Genomic DNA, 15,770 nt, shown 5'->3' with positions numbered 1-15,770 from the left:
TGGTTACCAATTTAACATTAAAGCATATCTTTAAAAGTTAATTATTTACAAAAAAAAACAAGAAGAAGAAGAAGAACACGAAAAAAATAAAGGATTTCCTGCTTGCATTAAATTCAAAAACAATTATCCATTGTTGAATTTCTAATAATGATTTCAATTAAAGTTATATACCATACACTATATTGTGTATCCACCGTCATTTAGAGTAAAAAAAAACACTCGATCTAATAAGAAAACCGCGCTCTACCACATGATGCGTAACGTTGGAATACATTATGTGTATACACAGTCACAACACAAAAAAAATATATTTTTTTATCCTATAACCACCGGAGGAAGCCAAAGAAATATACTATAATGGGTATACGAGTATATCACAAAAGAAATATTCGTATGGCTTATGTACCAAAAACTTTGTTTTATGGTTGGTCAGGTCTGACGGAATATATAAAAAAAACTATAAGTATAGTCGGTTTAATTCGGTTGGGCACTTTAACCGATTTTTATTTTCGCTCAAGTTATTTTTAATGAGCTCATTCAACAGCTTCAAACACACAATCGATGAAAAAAAATAATTGGAAAACAACTTGCATTTCAGCTGCAGATTATTTTGCACTCTTCACCTGAAATGACTATGAGAAATGGATTTTTTTTTGTGAGTATCCGGTTGAGGTGTGTTTGATGAGTAAGGCATTTTCGTTTATTCGGTGTGTTTATATACATGAAAGTATAAAAAATGAACACAATGTGTATAATACATATGTATGCCTCGAATCAACTGTAGATTTAGGGGCGACATAAATGAATACGTGAGAAATCAGTAACAGAAATAAATAAACTTCTAAAGTCATAGTGGAATTTATATGGTTTTATTAAGTTAATGTTATGATGGGATCGATGATGAGACGTTTTCAAAATCAAATTGTTAATCGAATTAGCTATTGTCAGTCGTATACCAAATATTTCATGCAGGGATCGACAATCTACCTTGACATGAACTCGAATTTACTAAGTCTTCTGAAAATAGAATTCGAATATTTTAATGAAAGACCATGAATGCAATTCCGTTTTTTATATCCAATAAATCCAATGATACCCATAAATAGATATCCAAATGGATTCAAAAATGTTATCCTGTCTCCCGGAAATATCTCAGCAAAATCAATTTTCTACAAATAGACCACTTTTCATAGTGACTCTGCTGCAAAACTATTTAAAGAATACCAGAAAATAGTCCAGTACGCAAAAACAAAAACGACATTTACGTTTTAAGTCACAAGGTGGTTACTTTCACATACAATCAGACGCAGTGAAATATCAGCATGAATTCGCTTTAGCTGATTTTCAGCTGATCCGCATATTCAAAACTGTTTTTACTTGTTTATACGGTTAAAGCTGTTGCACACACGCACGTGGTAGTGTTACAGACGTATAAACAGTTTCGACTGTTTGTGTGGATCAGCTGAAAAACAGCTGAAGCAAATTCACGTCGAAAACTCACTGCCTCTAGCTGTAGCTATTCTTTTGGGATTTCAAATTTCAGCTGGGAATGGAAGAAATATAATTCCTTCAGAGATTAAAATTGGGACTAACAATGATATTGGGGTTTACCCGTTTAGCGGTCAGCTAAAGTATCCACATTACTATAGCAAAACCAATATCTTTGAAAGTAAACTGATAAAACAAAACACCCTGTTCACGCCTGAAGTATGAAAATACTCTCTGATGTGCTTAATTGATATCTCGCCTAAATCTATGCACACAAATTAATCGTATTTGGGTTACAAGTCATTCAGTGTGTACGTCGTTGCAGCCACTAAACCCACGGTAACCACTAAAATTATAAAGGTTGCGTGAACTTCGTGGTAACGTAATGCGATATTGTTACTAGAAAAATTCCAGACTATTTTAACCTGTCACATACGGCTATTCATCTGTTATTGTTACCGACGACAAAAATAATGACAAGCTCTGGTTAATATGGTCCTTTATATAGTTAAAATACATGTTTATATGTAAAAATTGAAGTACAAGATTTCAAATCAACCGATTAAAAATACTTTGATCGAATGAAGTAATAGACCCGATAGTAATGTTGGTCATATGCTTGACGTCTGTAACAAGTTAAGAATTGTGTGTTTAGTTTTAGTTGATATTCATAAGGTTTTTGAACGAATTGTATCACTCTCCTAATCACTCTACGACTTAATTATTTCGGAGTAAATGAAAATAATTCCAGAGGAAATTAAATTTTAATTTCAAAAAAGATTCGGTTGCACAATGTTAATCCCTCAAAGATTAAAATCTAGGTCCATATTTCTATCTGTGTAGCTGATATGCAGCCATAACAATTAAACCAAATTCTAAGCGTTCAGTTATTTGTTCATTGGATAATCTTAGCTTTCGAAACACTGTGGTACACACTGTGTAAATGTTGATTGTTAATTGAATTTGAGAGAAGCGGGTGAAATTTGTGGTTTCTTTATAACAAAATTCATTTGTTCATATTCTGCTAGTGAATACAAACTTCTGGCGGATGGATTGAATGTCCCTAACTTTTATTTTTAAAATAAAATCCAACATCTAATCGCTACACATCGCTAACATTCTCGTGCGTTTTCTCGTTCTTGAAAATAATTTATTTATAAGTGTTGATAAAGTCCGGTAACGAGACAACTTAATAAACATAAAAAATATAATTCCAGCAGCATACGGCCGCATTCCTTTAAAGAAAAACCGATTACCTTATTCGTCCGATGTTATTCGCAAAAACCATCTGCCCTTCTGTAATACACACATTTCACGTATTTGTAGATTGGATGGGACCACACACAGATTCCAATAACTATGTGTGTTGTGTACACAATATCGAGTTTTTTTTGTCCGCATCATTCGAAGACATAATCAAGAATCGATTCGCATTTTATTATTCAAAGGAATTTTTCCAATATTTTGCTACCATATGTTAGGCGTATCCGAAACTGTTTTAATTTCATTATACTAAGTATGTTGTTCACAGATTGTTGGCATAACATACCTGTGAGATGGATTTATTCTGAATTTTTTTGTAGTGTAATTTGATTTTCGAAGTTTTTGAAGGATTTTGAATTAATTTTAACCTTTATCAAATCTGTCTCTTCCTTTATTTGAAATATTACCTGATGCTGAGATCTTTTACTTCAATAGTTGTAACATTTGGTTGTCGTCAATTTTTGTAGACGTTGTAGACGACTAATGTACGCCAAAAATTTTCATGATTTCTAGATATTTAGCTTTCAGAGTCAGCGTTTATAATTTAAGGCTGAGGTGCGTTCCTCATTGATCGTCTTACGGGGTCTCGCATTTGCAATTTCGTTCTTCTTTTGTTGCGCTAGCCCGAAAAGTTGTTGTCACGATCGCATTTGGCCAACCCAAATATGTTTAGGTCTTCTCCTTTAACGACGTAAAATTTGCGCACGTGGGGGGATGTCTATCGAAACTCGTACAAGTATTCTATTTCTACTTCTACAATAACTTGCCGTTCACAAGTTACCCATATTCTAACAAGTACTCCAGAAATCAATGACGTTAACCTCAACGATAGATTCTACTCAACATAGTCTAAGATGAAACTTATGGATCTATGGATGTCTCAATAGATTCTTAATTGCAAAGTTTTTGAAGAAAAAAGTAAAGGCAAATGACCTGACAATCTACTGTACACAAAATCACATTTTTGTGTCTTTTACGACTTCAAATTCAGACTGAATACAACACTTGAAAGATCAAAGTTACGGAATGATGAGCGTGTATGAACACAACAACAGTTAAGAAAATTATTCCAGTTGACGAACTATATAGTGTCTAATTACTCCCGATGTAACATTTAAAGCGTTGTGAACAAATAATTGCAAATACAATTAACAAATGCCAATGCCAATTCATTATCAACTCAACTGTCTCGCAGTAAGATTTCTAATTTTTTTCTAATGTAACGAGAAAAATCACCTGAGCGAGACAATAAAATCCAGTTGAGTATATGTCTCTGCGTATTATTTCGTCCAATTCAATGGATTCTGTCATGTAGACTAATTAAGATTGAAAGTGTCACTCAAAGTAGTGGGATTATGTATTTTATTCATTGTGTGTGAATGTGAAATCAATGTTGCATTAATTTCGCTCGATATTAATTCGTTAACTGATGCATAACATTTAGCACTAAATACGACGTTGTATTACAAATTACATATATATACACACATACGGAATGAACAACGTCCCTGTACTCATATTTATATTCTATTAGTTACTTGTTATTACAATATTTTGAGACGAAAATTGAATCTTCCAACTTCCAACAATTATTATCATTTACAGATTACTGTATACAACACACACATTATAACATACAGCTAATTATTTGGTTCAGTACCCTTGAGATAAATCTATTATTGCATTTAATGTTAGCTGGAAGATAATTAATATAAATTAAACATTATTCTGGGATATGAAATATATTAGGCATCACCGAGCGTACCATTTAATACGTATAAGGGTGCAGGAGCAGACGAGATTCGCAATCAATTTGCTACTGCTTCGATGGACGGACTGACGCTTCAGGAATGGTAAGTCTTACATGCCAAAGATAAGCGTAAGTCATTCGAACAGACAGACAACGACAGTTGGAAACTAAATTAAATTAAAAAAAGGCTAGACGCATCTACATTGAAGCCATGTAAGGAAATGCAGTTCCATTCATCTATTCAAGCAGATTTTGTACTTATTTATGATTAATTACAATGTGGTTTATATGATCAAAACGTAATGACTAAGCGAGGAGGGAATAATTCATATCTCTACTGTAGTCTTGGCATATAATTCTAGACATAGGATGTTCTATCGAAACGAATTGTGTATCATTTGTGGAATGAGGTATAAAAAGCATGACTTGTCGTGATTGGCAAATTTTCAATTTTCTCCTGCTACAACTACAATGAGACAAACGTGAAATTCGACATGTTTGCTTATGTGTAAGTTTGTGGTTTGTCAATGATTCCACAAAAAGTTTGTTTAACAAATGAAAATCTAGATTAAAAAAAAAAGAATTTCATTCCTGTTGCGGCCGCGTGCATATCAAAAATTCATAGAATGAAAATCTAGTCGATATGTTCGAATATACTCAAGTATATAATTGATATAATTTAATAGATTATATGCTGCGCCGCAGGCCGTGGAAAATAAAAAAAAAATAAAAAAGCGGGGTCGAGGGGCGGCAGCCCCCGCAGAGGGGGGTGAAGGGGGGAGTATCCCCCCTTCAATGTCGTCATCATTTAGTCCAGGGGTTATTTTGTCCTGACCTGATCGGGGTTATTTTGACCGGGGTTATTTTGTCCGGGTTATTTTGTCCGGAGTTATTTTGTCCGGGGTTAATAAGTCCTAGAGCCAACGAAACCACCCATGTCCTACGTTTCTAATCGACCGCATCGACATTGCAAAAATAAAATTTTTCTGGTGAACATGGATCAACTCAACAAGGGGTCATAAATTGCAGTTGTATAGTCAATAAATGACATTTCCATAAATGGTTGATTTTAGTTGTTTTGAATTCTACTTGTTGTTTCGCTGCTAATATATTGTCATTAATTTATTCACTTTTAACAATGATGTCGTGCTGTTATCGCCATTTATCTGAAAGGATTTTTTGTATTGTTATATACATTACTAGTAGCCCACGGTGCGACTCTTTTTTACCACTGACTGTAATGTTTGAATTTGAATTAACATCGGGGAAAAAATGACGTGTACCTTTGTACGAGATATTCAGAATTTTGGCATCACAGTGTTACACATAGTTGTGAAAGGAAGCAATATGTTATATCCTGGGTTGTTATGCAAATATTGCAGCTGAATTCAATTCACGAAACTTTTTGAAATTCTGATTTGTTGGTTTGGCAAAAGTTTTAATGCAATTCCATATGTCATGTGACAGGTTTATTTGGATAAGTTTATGTGCATAATTTCGTTGGTTCAGTACACTGGCCCATTTTATGCAGCATTGGTAGATTCAATTGATTTTCAATTTTCATTGTTTCATCCTAACATCAAAGACTGTTTCGACTGCACAGCAAAGGTGGCGCAATAGTAGGTGAATCAAATGATGATCATAGGCACATCAGGTCAATGTTCTACAAAGAGCAGTGGTATTGAGGTTTTCTTTTTTTGAAAAACAGCCTACCGAAAGCGGACGCATTTTCCAGTAAGGTATTTTCTAGTATGGTATTAGACCACATAAAATTTTGAAATTTCTTTGCCTTTCGGATGCAGATGAACCACTAGAAGTTCACCGAAGAGGTCCAATTTTTTTAAAATAATTAAATCTCAGTATGGATCAAAAATAACCCCAGTAAGAACCTATTTGTCCGGAAAGTACATGCAATTACTTTTCTAATGACACCCCACACGATATTCTACGTTTCATGCACCTGACGAAATTTTCATAAAAAAGTGGATCTTTTCGGTTTGCTATCACCCCCCACTAGTCACATAAACATCGAGCAATTTTTTAAAAAGCGATTTTAGCTGCTACATTTGTGGATATTCCATCCTCTGGAAAATGCGTCCGATTTCAGTAGGCTGTTTTTCAAAAGAATCCTTAATTGAGATATAAGCACAAAATCTGTTACTTCGATTGTTGAAGTATTGCTTAGTAATTTATACAAAATATTTTACTTCGTTTATGCTGGTGAAGTTCAGCTGTTGCTGATTCCGCATAAGCCTTTGGTTTACAAACTGTTCTTTTTATGGGTAATCGAGCATCGATCTACCACTTTTTCACCTTACTTTCAAATACTCTTTGACAACTCACCTAGAGATTTTCAGAAACGGTTTGTCGATTTCTTTTTATTTATACATGCGGTAATCTTGTCAAATCTATACTGTGTATACAAACCACAAGCCTGTTAGAGGCGCCATAGTTTCTATACTTCATTGTTTGTGCTTCATTTTCTGGTGAAACAACTTCACTCTGATAAATATTCATGCAACGTCATAGCAGTGAAGTTGGTTCAAAAGAAAATAGAGCGCCATCGTTAGTAAATTTATGAAGAGATGTAATAGATTTATACGAAAATCTATTACATTTCAGCTTTAGTTTCGAAATTGTATTTTCCCTATTAGTCAGATGTGCTCGACAACAAAGTTCTGAAAGAGCAGTTTAAGACCAAGGTTCTGAAAGTACAGGTTAAGACAACTCTGAGTTGATCGCGAAGGCGGTGACACACAATTGTTTATATGAAAATGGAACTTAACAAAAACAAAATTCTGAATTTTCCAAAAAAAATATTTTCTTCACGTTGATTTCACCATACGTAGTGAGAGCGTTTATAAAATTTGGTGTTACCCGCCTCCGTGGTTGTCTTAACCAAAGTTCTGAAAGTTAAGTTCCATTTTCATATAAACGTCGCAGCCGTTGACGTTGAATCATGATCAACTCAGGGTTTTCTTAACCCGTTCTTTCAACCTTGTACGACAATAGATAGTAGGTAAGTGCTTTTTAAAAATTGAGATGATAGTGTTTGAATACCAAGGATTCACCGAAAACATCATATGATCTAATCCAGAAACAAATTGAACGACAAAACTAAAGTAATTTGAGACATAATTGAAGTGAAATGAAGGCGTTTCCGTCGCTATTTCCATGTATAAATTTATTTTTATAATTTACCCAAAAAAAACGGTACCCATTACATCAAGAAAAAAGATTGTTAGAATACAAAGTGCCAAACCGAAGCTACTTTTCTCAGATTTGTCTTTTTCAAAATTTGAATTGACACATTTACATGAAATATAACAAACAATCCAATTAATTCCAAATTACATTATAATAACAGTGTTCCTCCTAGTTGTTGTCTGTACACACTGTGTTGAAAAAAAAAATCATATTTTTGAAAGCATCGAGTAATTTGTTCTAATACATCATTTCTTTTCAACATGACAAAAGTCTTATGGTTTTTAATTTTTTTTAACGTCATGGTGCTGAAAGTAACAACAAAAATAATATCAGTCACGGTTTCTGATTTTTGTAGAAAAAAAACCACAATAATAACGAGAAGCTAAATTATGGGCTATTAAGGGACCGATTTTTTATATTTTTTTTTTCTTTTTCTCTTTTTTTTTATAAATTTTATAATTTGTTCTTGGTATTAAAGAAAAAGACATGAAAAGAAGAACTTTGTTTAATAAATAATCAAGCCAACAAAATTACATATATTTTTTGTGATTGAACATGAACGGAGCGTATTATTTGTATTCTTTTTGCTGAAATGTATATACACATACAGAATGCACACGGCGTCATTCCATTATTTTTTTAGTTGTAATACCTTAGACGAATTATTCCTAGACAGGTATTTCGTACGGAAAATATTGTTCAGGCAGGCGCGTTTTTTCGAGTGTAGCGTAGGACAAGAAAGAAGGTCTCAAATCGCAAGTGTTTTTATAATTTGTGTCAAAATTGTGCGAATTCGAAAATATTTTTTTTCACGAAAACCCTTTGCGTATTTATTAATCCATTGGAATATCTCAATTTTGGTGAATTGGTATGGAAAAGGTATGTTCCCGCGTATCTAATAAAATGGCGATCTGCGTGACCTCCCCAAAGTATACAGCCTTGGCTCTGACAGGTCTTACATAGCAAAAACCATGTTTAAAACAAATGAAGTAAAAGATTTCTGAAATCAATATTTGAAAATCTTCGAGGAAAGAAGGAATAGTTTGAATAGTAAAACTGTTCATGTGCTTGCCGTCTGTGACAGGTTAATGCTTGTCGTCTTTGACAGATTAAACTCAAAAGATTTGTGTAGTAAAAAAAATTGAATTCTTCGCCAATTCACCAATTCTCACACTATCAAACATTTCGTTTTTCATGTCGAGACACAGTTTTCGTAATTTTGTTCGTAATTTCCAGTCTGTATGTAATTCGTCTAAGTGTAATACTGAATAGAATAGAGTAATATAACTCCATCATATTATTTCCTTAACGTGACTACGATTGTAAAGAAGTGAACTTGAATTTGGCGAAAAAATAACTCGAATAATTCATATAATTCTGTTCAAATTAATTAAATTTTTTCGTTTAAATATAGTAAATTAAAATGAGGAAATTCATTGTCTGGACCGACCAGATATTTTTTTAAACAAAGAACTTCTTCGTATATATATATATGCTTTCAGTCGAACAAAAAACAAAAAAAATAATTAAAACAAATTCTACTGACCGTGCGTACATCGAAATATGCAATTACGTGTAGTTTAATAAATAATAAAAGATAAAACGACACAATTGATTTTTTGTTGAAATGCTACAAAAAAAAATAAACAGATTGATGAACATTTAACGCTTGATTAAGCCAATATATGCATTAATAAGTTGACGATGTTCATTGCTGCCCATCCTACTGCTACTCCCATTTTTGATGACGGAGTTGATTTTTAATAACAATATTATACATTCGTTTGAACAATACAACAGATGATCGAAGCACCGATGTATATGTATATCAAAAGAGTAAAAATTAAATTACCAAAAACGTGAGGTAAAGTGAACCTTTCTGAACTTAGTGACGAAAGGTAAAACTTCCGTTGCTCCTCCTATTAACAAAAACGGTGTATGCAACTTGGTGATTTATCTTTTTTGGGTACACGATGTGTATTGTCTAACTCAGCCTTCGGCCTCGAGTGACAATCTATTTCCATCTATTTCCTTAAAAAAACAATTATTTAACATAACGTGGCTAAACTTTGCTTCAAGTTTTTGAGTGAAACGTCTTTTGTGACTAGCAACGGCTTCACTCCGGATTGGTAAATAATGTGCAACGTAGTTTTACTACGATTACAGAGATTATTTTGAAGTGACTAGAGCTTTAATATGAAAATTTTGAACGTTAGGCAAAAGTCATGGATAAAATGACATCACTGTCATCGACTGCAGCTACTTAAATAACCAAAGATCGCTGCTTAATGTATGTAAAAGGTTGGTGATCGTGATTTGCGGATTCAACTACCAACCAATCAAATCCAGATTCACATATAGCAACTGTTCATTCACAAAAAATATTAATTTTAATTAAAGAAATTGATTATTTTTCGATTACATACGAGGCTACTTGTTCAATCTTCATATACAGGTTATCAAAGGATTTCAAGAAAATGACGTACAAAGTTAAAAAGTGTCACTTACCTCAAATCACCGTCAAATACCTTAAACCATAGAGATACTACCACCAACAAGAAAACGTCAACTTTGCTTCTTTTGACGTTATGCGTCCCTTTACTTTTGATATTAGGAGTCCCTTTTTACTATCTGCCTTAAACAGTATGAAATGAATGTAGTACTTTTCACAAAGAAGTAAAAGATTCAATGCTGTTGCAATTCATGCACTTCAGTGAAATTTACTGACTGTATGTAAATAAATGTTCAATTCGATACTTAATTTAAATATTATTTTTCGTGGAAAACAATGGCATGGCTTGGTTGCACACATTAGTCACTGATGGGTGGTTGCAAATAGTAGTTATTGAGCAAGACGCATTCATGCTCTACAAACAAAAACATATGGCAATGTGTTTCTCTTTCGACTTTCGTCGTCAATATCAACGCACTTCAAGCATGAGTGGTACGCTAAAAATGGACAGTGTATCCAACACATTTTTGTACTGTAAAAAAACGTGGGAAAGTTTTTCATACAAAATAGTACTCTATTTGGCAGTTGTCATTCGTAGCACGTTTGCTTGAAGTGCGTTGTTAATATCTAAATGTTGTGCTGTTTATAATAACAATGTGCTTTATCTACTGTAACGCAACAACTATGTACTAATATCGACAACAGTGACAAAAGAAAGTGATAAGACCTACCTTCGCAATGTTTGCGAAAACTATTGAAGTAAAAGATTTTGCATTAAACAATAGACGATGTTTCAACAAAAGTTAAAGTTAAACGGATTTAATGGCGTGATGCGCTAGCTAACACTTTGTAAAACGTTAGACCCTTAAACGGAAATGAATGCGTTGTTTGTCATTCCATGGAATCCATTTTTGAATTTTCATGTTTCCATAAATAACAACGAAATATTAGTGAATATGCCACAACAATAATAACCATAAAATATGGATGGCAAATCATTTTCTGCATCAACAAAATGCATTACGACCACTCTGATATGTGAAGAGCCGCACCAGCAGAGAGAGGAGCATTATATGAAATGCTTAATTAAATGTCTGATTGAATCTGTGAGGGTACAATGGTTTATGCACATCCAATGCGTGTGTCTGCATTAATTCCGAAATATATATTCATATGATGGTGTGCAGCATAGCCGTATATATACATTTGGAGCGCACTCTAGAGGGAACATTCTCAGTTGATCGTAAATTTAATTATAATATTTCGGGTGATATGGTCATTGAGATACACTGGTGTGACGGCATTACATGGATGTTCATGAGATTGATGCTGTGACTGAAGCTAATTGAATTATAATAATTTTTGCATAAATTATTTAATTGTACGAAGAATAATTCGATGAGCAATGGATCCTTCTGTGGAATAATTATAAATTAACATCAACGTCACACTCCTTAGAAATACATGAACATCCGACAAGAGTCTTGTTTCTATCAGATCCGAAACATCTTTCTGCACACCGAATGTAACAAGGAAGAATATAATATAATATTATCTGTCCCACATCGAAATAAATCAACATGTAGAATATCTTCCGTTCCTCTTCGTCTTTTTCCCATTTTAGAACATTATTAAGAGCTCCTCTATCATAACATTATTTGTTGGTTTTGGATGTATGGTAAAATAGATAAATTATAGCGAACATTTTAAGATTGGAAAAATATTGAGAATGCTATTTCTGGTGATCGTTGCGAATAAATCTTGTAAAATTTTGCAAGAGGAATAAACGATTTAACATTAGACACATTGACATTTCACTTGAAATTAAATGGGGAACCATCACCATTTTGTGGATTACGTTGTAGCAATATTTTATAGTCAATCAAATGCATAAATCGTTATTACCGTTGGCACAACAATATTGGAGAGAATTTAGGTCCGGAAGAGCTGCGGGAAATGTCTAATTTCCACATCTTTTATCAAAAACGAATACAAAAATAAGCAATGATTTCAGACTGACTTCCTTTAATATAGAAAAATACATGTTAGAACAAATGAAGTATAAGATTTTGCAAAAGTCACTTGATTCCAAAAGCAGAAAGCAAAATGCTAAAAGGGTTTCGGGTACAATTGATAATTTTCTTAATTTTTTTTCCATTAATCTTCAAATGACATCTAATCATTTTAGAGGGTGCAAAGAGCCAAAAAAAACTCTATGGGTTCAGAGCTCTCAGAACACCACCTGGTTACGGGCTTGAATTACAATAATAGTTATTTATCTACCAAGGTATGAAGGTTTTTTTTCGCACTAGATGTCTATTATCGACCCTAGGCGAAGCCGAGGTAGACAAGACGTCGCGTCGTGTGCGAAAAAATACCGGCATACCTACCGTGGTAGATACGACGTTTTTCGCAATTTCGGGCCATAATCACCTTTCCAATGCAAAACATGTCCTACATTTTGTTCCAAAATTCTTGTGTATACAGAAATTCATTTGAACGATCAAGAAGGCTGCATTATAATACACATTGCAATGTGATGTAAAGAGACGCGTAGAATGAAATCGAGTAGTCAATGCTTAGTATATACGCTTCAACAATACGTTCGGTATAATTGTGTGACTCTATAGCCGAATGGCTATAGTCGCTGCTTTGTGTTCAAAAACCTTTTGGTGTCGGGGGTTCGATTTCTGGTCAATGCAAGATTTTTTTTCATTACACTAACTACGAAAATTGTAATTTTCGCTTCCCGAATGAGATGCGAAAGTTTAAAAATTCAACTCTCAGTAAGCCACGACATCACAAGAGGTGCGAAAGTACTTTCGCCCCCCAAACGAGGATGCGAAAGTAAATGACAGCAACAACAGAGGAGCGAAAGTACTTTCGGCTCTCAAACGAAGGTGCGAAAGTAAATGACAGCAACAACATGTGTTCCGTCTGGTGTCGTTGTGATCACTGTGTTTGTTGTGATAGAAAAGAGCGTTGCCAATAATTTATTAATTTTTCTTTTACCAGGGGGCTGCCGCCCCTGGACCCCCGCATATTTCAGCTTATTTCGGTAAATTTCATCAGTTGGAACGTCTTTAGGAAGCTCAAATTACAATTTTCGTAGTTATTGTAATGAAAAGTTGTATGGATCACATGGCACGACGTAAAGAAATTCAACCTGTGCGATTGCCGCCCTGGCCTTCGGCCACGGGCTGCAAACTTCGCACACGGTTGAATTTCTTTACTTTCGTCCCTTGTGATCCAAATAACCAATTTATAAAAATTTAGCCTTCGTTGAAGGTAATAGGTTCTTTAGCGTGCGAAAAAAAAGTTGATATCGCACTGTGTGATATCGCACATCAGAAGTACATCATACATATCCGAAGCACACTGCCAAAATCTTTTTTATCAGCGTAACAGGTTAATGAAACTTTCACTCAAGAACAATAAAAGTGATACAAATTGCTTTAGCTGTTCCACTGATACAAAACACATAGGAAACCTGAAGGAACGGGACAATTTTTTTCGGTACTTCATTCTTTGCGCTCTATTCTGGTGGCTTCTGGTGAAATAACTCCTCCCTGGTAAAATATCCATGAAATTTCATAGCAGTGAAGTTGGTTCACAAAAAACATTGAGCGCTGACATGACCTAAGTTCTTGAACACCAACAAATATTCCCTTTAAATAATGACAGTTCAGATTGTATTTATATCCTATAACATCAAAAACACACCGTAAAAAACAGTTCAAAGTTCCCCTCAACAAATAATCCATGATAACCTGACATTTGCAATAAAATAATTTTAGAACGATCGATTCTCGTCTGTTTTCGATATGGTACAATCAAAAGAAAAAAAACCATACCGCACAGTAATACGGTATGAGTAAAGGTAGACACTTTTATTACGCAGCTAGAGAGAAGAGAAGAAAAAAAACGTCGAATTGTAATTTCAATTCAAACATCAAACAAAATAACCCCTGTCAAACTTGACTGAGGACAAACATGTGATATGCAGTAAATCGACATTTTTACTGGAAAACGTCGTCTGATATATACACACACCTGCCGTAAAATTTATGTATAACATTTTCATATTTTCAATTTACCCATATGATTTTTCACATTTATTCCGAACAAATCCCTTAACCAATAAGTATACACAGCTCTTGGTTATATTTGACTAAGACTGAAAATGGCGCAAGCACTTTTTCATCGTACAAATGTTATTCAACCTTAAATAGCTTAAATAGCATAAATCAAAGAAAATTATTGTGCTTTCAACCAAACCATACTTGAAAATTTCCTTGGTTCAATTTCACTTTTTTTTCCTTCGTAGGTTTGGAAACATGTTCGGAATATTTAAATAAACGCAAGTACTTTGAGCATTTTCCTTTTTTTTTTCATTTCGCCTTACTCAACTCAACATTATTACAACATGTCTTTTCATTTTTATTGCACACATTACAAATTTTCGAATCGAATTTTCCGATTCAGTTCTAATTTTCGACGAAATTATTTTCAAAAAATACAGCCGCTAGTTTCGGTTTACACTACGTTTTTGATGTTTGTCTTAATTAATTTTAAAGCAATTTTAGCTACGTGGGATAAAATAGACTGGAAACCCACTCTGAAAGAACCACTTGGAACATATGTCATATTGTTACACAACGTAGGGCGAAAAATATTGGTGCTCTGGTACTTTTGTAGTCTGGGACGATGAACGAACAAGCGTACTAACAAAGATAAAGACCTAGTGAAATTTTAGTCAGCTTATGTCGAATCGTAGGGACTGCCTTCATTTTGAAACCAGAAAGCTTTCTCTAAGTTAGATGTCCAATTTAGTCTAATATCTCACAAATTTGAAACTGTTGTCCTATGAGGGACTAATATGCAGGAGGGCTCTCGGCCTACAAGGAAAAATCTACAAACTTTACTCGGTTCTGTATACGATTATGTATTCGCATGCATGTACTTCATAATAATATTCGAAAGCACGTTAATTTGGTCTCAAAATATAATCCACGGTTTTGTTATGTGTTAAGCTCCGATTTAAATTTGAAACACGAGTTTTTGTATAATGCTACATCGGCTTTTACATATACACATTGAAGCTCGCATTGAAGCATACATCATTCAAGTTTCTTATTCATTACAAGATTCATTACATTGTGAATTTTACAAGAAATCTTTGTCGCTGATTTAACGATTCGATTCGATGATACAAAAACTTTTAAAAGCTACTGTAGATTTCCACTTTTAGAATCACAAAGCTACATCTTTAATCTCCATTCTCAATACAACAATTTAAATATAATCGGTTGAAAGACTCCAAGCCAATTTAAATTTCTTTCATCTTATTTGACTTGAGAGAGGAGCTTCACCGAAGTGAAGTAGTTTCACCGAAATGCTGGATAAAGACTTAGAGCTCCACTGTGATATTTCGTTTCCAGCGCTAAGCTTAAACAACACATCGTTTAAATTTCAAGCGCCAACATTCAACATTCAACGTTTCACCGAAATGACCTCGTTTCACCGACGTGACCTCGTTTCACCGAAGTGACTTCGTTTCACCGAAGTGACTTCGTTTCACCGAAGTGACTTCGTTTCACCGAAGTGACT

This window comes from Bradysia coprophila, chromosome IV (genome assembly GCF_014529535.1).
Source record: "Bradysia coprophila strain Holo2 chromosome IV, BU_Bcop_v1, whole genome shotgun sequence".
Lineage (NCBI taxonomy): Eukaryota > Metazoa > Arthropoda > Insecta > Diptera > Sciaridae > Bradysia > Bradysia coprophila.
Note: the sequence above shows the minus strand (reverse complement) of the source record.